This window comes from Rhyacophila brunnea, unplaced genomic scaffold, assembly GCF_057557595.1.
Source record: "Rhyacophila brunnea isolate RB1 unplaced genomic scaffold, BYU_Rbru_1.0 scaffold_6, whole genome shotgun sequence".
In the NCBI taxonomy this organism is placed as follows: domain Eukaryota; kingdom Metazoa; phylum Arthropoda; class Insecta; order Trichoptera; family Rhyacophilidae; genus Rhyacophila; species Rhyacophila brunnea.
The window spans coordinates 37,003,307-37,009,805 of NW_028233276.1; the positions used below are offsets into that span (position 1 = coordinate 37,003,307).

At 30.7% G+C, this 6,499-nt stretch overlaps 1 long non-coding RNA gene across 1 annotated transcript; it reads right to left on the bottom strand.

The window, feature by feature from the left end:
• Positions 1-354: 354 nt before the first annotated feature.
• LOC147065629 (uncharacterized) lies at positions 355-2,011 on the bottom strand. Its single transcript, XR_015071750.1, has 3 exons — positions 1,937-2,011; positions 1,383-1,588; positions 355-958 (listed from the first exon to the last, which is right to left on the bottom strand). It is a non-coding gene; the product is annotated as an uncharacterized LOC147065629 (long non-coding RNA).
• Positions 2,012-6,499: the final 4,488 nt, after the last annotated feature.

Sequence of the window (6,499 nt, forward strand, 5' to 3'; positions counted from 1 at the left end):
ACGTTTAAAGTGTGTCCAGGATCATGGTTTGAATATACAATAAAAACTCAATTTTGACCTTCGACGAGCATGTCCCCCCTTAAGTACTTGATTTACTTATTATATGTACAAATGTAATATACTTACCTACTTATTAGGATATATCTTGGTGAATTTTAAAATAAGAGGAAATTAAATGGAGGTCATCGTGTCTAACTAGATGTCTAACTAGACGTTGTTAAGTCTTATATAAATATTTATACATTATTAAATTGTTTTTCTGTTTTTTATTGATGTAAAGACATGGCATGTATTCAAAGTAATAACAAATTAGCTGTGTACTATTTATTTAACTTATATTAAAACCCCAAGATTGATTTCGTCTTACGACATATTTTATTCTTCTAAGTTTTACTATGACATTGTAATATGAACCATGGATATAGTATAGTACTTAAAAAAATCAAAACTGGTAATATATTATTTCAATATTTAATAGTCAATTTTCATTTGAAGTCAGCATTTAATTACTGGTATAACACATAATTATTAACTGATATCTACAACTTCAGATGGACAAATTAATTGATATATCATATTATCAGTTTTCATTTCCTTTCAACAATGTATTCATTCTAGCAGCTATTTTAAATATCTTACTAGTTTTTATGTCATGGCACCTTACAAAGGCTCCGAGCAACCGTATACTGAGCTTCGAGAACAGATGTTTACGACGGATACTGGGTGTGCGGTAATTTTAGAAGTAACGGGAAATAAAAGAACGCACCAAATAGCCTCGCATCACGTTGAGAGTGAATACGCAACTTTGTACCTGGCCCGGCCACGTGCTGCGAGTGCCTGAAGAGAATCCCAATCTGGTTTGCCTGTTCTTCAAGCCAACCGGATTCCGGCGTCCTGGATGGCCGCTAAATACTATCTATATAGCATATCTGGCGGAGTTACGGGCTGCTAGTATGACCTGGAACGATGCAAAAAAACTAGAGTGACAGAGATTCTTGGAGGCGCCGCATTGTATCCATATGCTGCAACTAAGATGCAGATATAGCCGAAGAGAAGAATTAATATACAGCATCTAGAAAACTTAAAGTCTTTGAAATGGTGTTAGAAAGACAATGTTTCTAATATCAAAGTGATATTGAGGATGAAAAAGAAAAGACTTGGAGAGTAAGCTCTACCAAATGACATACCTGATATGATACAAGTAACTGATATGCAAAATTATATTATATTTTAGAATATTATGAATCAATTTAGCAACTTTTATATCATTATCGATAATAAATTTAGTGCAAAAATGTAATTATAAAATTGTTTTATTTTTTAAATATGTATGCGAGATAGACATAGCTATAGGTTACAAACATTAGTCACTTTATATTTACCTTTTGTAATTGTACTATTAAATCTATAAAATGGGTATATATGCTTGATGGTCTACGTCATAAATAATATTATATGAATCACGCCATGTTCGGATCGTACGCCGAAAGTCGGATTTATTTCATTATTAATTAAAAGATTTATTTCATTCCATCTTATTCATATGAAACCGTCGACAAGCAAAGATCTCGGTAGACATTTTCTCCATCTGCAAAAAACATAACATATGAACTGTTAATAGTGTGATTTTTAATCTTTTATAGTGTGCGACTGTTTGAAGAATGGTAATTAAAACGGATTAGTGATAATACAAAGCATCAAAAAAGATTGATTAACTAAAATAAAGTAATCAGGTAGGTAACATGTTTAATAACAACTAGAACGCCTTAGATTATATCAAACAAATAAATATGAAATCACAGGCATTCTCGCAATAACCTCTAAACTAACCACGCAACTAATGTAGACTAAGAAAACAATAAATTAACACTTGAATAATATATGCAAAACACACAGAATACTACTACAGTAATAAATAACATAATATTGTACTTACAGATAGTGTTTCTTATTCCTGATATAAAACACAATTCCTTCGTTAGGTATCTTGCAATTTGCTATCAACATAATCTGACAGCAGAGAGTTTTTTCTATTAGTCTATGGCCAAAAATACGGATTTACTTGGCCGGCTAAAAAAAAGATTTTAATATAGCAAGAACATTTTGAATATGCGACAAATAAATAAAAGTATATATAATATAGTTGTTAAAAAAATCTGTGTACATTATAAAATATATTTAATATTATAAATACATATATTTTTTAAATTCATGTTATAATTTGTAAATACGCATAGTAAATGTTTAAACTTTGGTAATCAAATTCGAATGTGACAGAAAGAGAAAGAAAAACTTTTTAATCATATTAGCATGCGTAAAAGAGATGTAACATAATATCACTTTCACTTTAAAAATCATACCTAGTATTCAATGTCATAGTTCAACTTTAAATGAAAAAACAGAAACTCTAGGTAAGCATGTGTGCCCTTAAAAACCATTTACTTACACGGTAACAATCTGAACCAAAAATCTAAAATTAAATTATTATTAAAATTAGGTATATATTTTAATGAAATTAAATTTCACTCTGAATGTACGACGATGAATATTAAGTAAATGTAGGTAATTATCATAATCATCATCTCAGCCACTTGCTCCATGGTTTGAAGAAGGTCTTTCTTTGCTGTATCACTTGTCTAGATTAGTCTTTCGTTGCCACGTACTTCCGCTAATCCTGATTATCTCATCGACCCTCCGGGTTCTTCACTATTCTTTACGAGCATACTTCAGTGAAACGGCGAATAAATTTCAACTATAGGTGCGACGCAATTTCGGCCTCGCTGCCAATCAAAGAGCGATAGTCTAGCTGTGAACACGTCAATTTGTTTTGTGATGGCGTCGGGGAAATTAATTCTTCAATCGTGTAAAGATGACTAAAATACTTTACCCATTTACTTGAAAAGGAAAACATGTCAATGAATATATTATTATTATTACTAATAGAACAATAAACATAACATTAAATAGACGCATGTTGAATTTTTATGACAAATTATGTTTTGATGGCATTTGAGAGCGGTGATTTGTTTTTCAAGCGATGTGGCCTGCCTATTATCACATCAATGTCATTACCACGTGCCCAAAATTATTGTTAACTCCTTTATCCATTTATTTCTTTTTCCATCATTTCATAACGCGCTGTGTTACTCCCAGGGCTTGAACTTATTTGAAGATAGGGTCGATGTTTTATAGTTTATACTTATGTTAAGGACATTTTGGTTAATAGTAGAAGGTCACTCTTTAATATTTTGTTCAGACGCTATCACAACTTTGTCACTATTTTTTTCAGAAATTCCTTCATACATTTACTGCCTAAGATATATGTAATTTCTTACCTGTTTCAGTCGTTAGAATTATAAATATGTTACATACATGATATACTTAGGTACTTCTATTCTTCGTTAGGGGTAAACTTAATTATGGTATTTAAATTTAGGTAAAAAAGATAAATTAACCAATCGGTATATAGCTAGTTACATAGGGATGTCAAAAAAGTAAAAATACTGGTACCAGTCTATTTTTATGAAAATGATAGTGAGAAGATTTGTTTGACTTGTTTTCTTCTTGGTATGCTATCAATGCAACCAGCTCAGCTCCGAGTAAAAATTTTTGATAGGTATTATGTATATAATAAAAAAAAAAGTACTTTTGAAATAAGGTTTATTATTCGCCCTTTTCATTATAATATGTATTTAACAAAATACCGACAGCAAACCGTCTTTCATTATCTGCCTCTCCTGTCAAAAAAGTGAGGTTATTTATCACTCGGCAGTGTTGCCGTATTTTAAATAATTCCAGTGTTGCAAAGTGTCAAATAAAATATTTTCATTGGATTTTAGGAAAAAAAATGAATAATGAAAAAAAACATCCGGAGCACTACAAATTTACCGTGCTCGGGCTCCGCTCATGCTCCTTTCTATATTACATTACATTATTATTAATATCTACTAATATTTTATCCATGTATACGCAGTATAGAAAAATAATATGATTGATTATAGTTTGATAAAATCTAATTTAACTTTATAATTATTTTATTTATAATAATAAAAATCTGTTAAAATATTTCTTAAATGATACATACATGAGCAGAATACAAATGGGAATCGATTGGTAATAATGAAAACGATTAATATTAATAATAAACTTATCCGAGGTTATCGTCCGCATTTTTTTTTTACAACCTTCTAATAAAAAAATTTTAAACAGCGACATTCGCCCCAAACAGACAATGGTGATAATTGATTACCTGTTTTGTAGAATCTTTTCAGTGATCCATCTATCATAAATGAAAACGATCCGTGTGAAGTTCGAAAATAAAGAATTCAGGGTATCTTTGCGAGCATAGAAAAAACGTATATAAGTATCATTATGACATCTAGTCTTGTGTCGTTTAAGAAATTAATATTTAATGACCACATAAAATATATGTATACATTAAAAGAGAATTGTTGTAAATATCGTCGTGTTAAAAATGAGATTAAAGCCATATTTGGCACATCACATGTCCGTGGTTTATGGCACTTTTTCAAAATATTATTTTGTCAACATACGTATTAAATTTAACAGATTATTATCAAATATATTCCCGTTTAAGTACCCACTACCCACGGAGTTAAAATAAACTATATATCTATCTACATTCTCTAATACAATTGAGCGCCCGCGGTGGTTGAGTGGCAGAATGTCACCCTGGAAAATCCACTACTAGAAAGGTGTACGGTTCAACTTTTTTTATTTACATTTTAACAAGAGGTAAATGAAACAACGGGCGCCATTATAGGACATGTCAGGCAAGTAAAATACATAGGTACACGCATACGCAAGAATTCGATTTCATGCTCAAACGCACGTAGAGACACTTTATTACATTTATTGGATTTTTAATAAACACCATCAAATAATATTATGTGTCTCAGATAAAATAACTTTAGGTTAGGTTTTATTAATTCTTATATCATAGATATTTATTTCTTATGTTAGAAAATCAGGTAAATATTATTGGTAAGAAAAAAAAATAAAACACAATGTGTAGTAGGTACTTATTCCACATAATTTAATAATATTCAGCGCATCTATGTATTCTATACATAAGACTGCTATCAACGGTTATCAACGGCTATCGAGGGTAGCTTATCATATTTATGTATTGATGTATTATTATTGTTAGCCATCTAAACTGTCAAAACTGTCTATCTCGCTCTAAAATTTTACACATCCAAGAGAGGTGCTGTTAAAACATAGTACTTTTGTGTTTTTACTTTTACCATACCATAGTACTTTTGGTTATCTTATTGTAAAAATTAACCGCCTCAATACATAAATATAATAAACTACCTTTGATATCCGCTTTGTCTATAGAATATATGCGTAGGACCGGTTTCGTTCCATTAACAGACATTAATCATTTGATTTTGATCATTTATATTTGTTGTTATGAATGGTTTTAAGGAACGTCTTTTCATTTTTAAATGGTCAGTAAATGTTCACTTCTTTTTTTTACGTTTTAGGGTACTTATAATTATTATTGAAAACTGGATACCTATTTTAATATAAATAATATTATGTCAAAGACAATTTTGTTGTTGTACTGTTTGGCGATGATTGAGAAAACAATGATAAAACTACACACAATTTGTATGATATTATAATGTGACGCCATCTGTAAAATATAATAATATTAACTAAATATGTATAATCGCGACATAGTTTTTTTATTACAATACATGATGTTCTATGGCACAAGATCAGAAGATCAGAAGTCACGTGCCTACTACATATATTATAAAAATCCAAGATATAATCACAAACCAGCCGGGTCTTCCGGATCCAACGTCGATCTCAATCTAATATGGAAAGCCTACTCATACCGAGGTATTGTAGTATTATAGTTTTAAAACTATACAGACCTTTCGGTATTTACTCATTCGTTTGAAGATGTCAACATTAATCATCATGCTCAACCAAGAAATTTTCAGTAACCACATCTCGAAGGCTGCAACTCTCCGTGGTAGTTATTGGTTCAGCGACCATCGCATCTAATCATCTAGAAATACACAAGAGTCACAAGACTGCTTTCGGCCGCTACGGCAGCTATCTAGGGTAGGTTTCTATCGCAGTATTCTTATTGTAACAATCACAATAAGTTAGCCGTCTAAACAGTCAAAACTGTCTTATCTCGCTCTAAAATTTAACATAGCCAAGAGAGGTGCTGTTAAAACATAGCACTTACTTAAAAGTGCTAATACTTCTATACAAACCTACTCTAGATAGTTGCCGTAGCAGCATAAAGCAGTCTTATGTATAGAATAAATGCGCATGTCTACATGTCATAGAGAAGAATTGAGAAGATAATAATATAACAACCAACGATGTGCAATATATTTATTTGATAATATTTGAGTCATTAATGATGAGGCAAAGTTCTGTAATTATAATAGTATTAAAAGTCATACTGAGAGATACTATTGTAGAAAATGCGCTATTGGGCCATAACGAT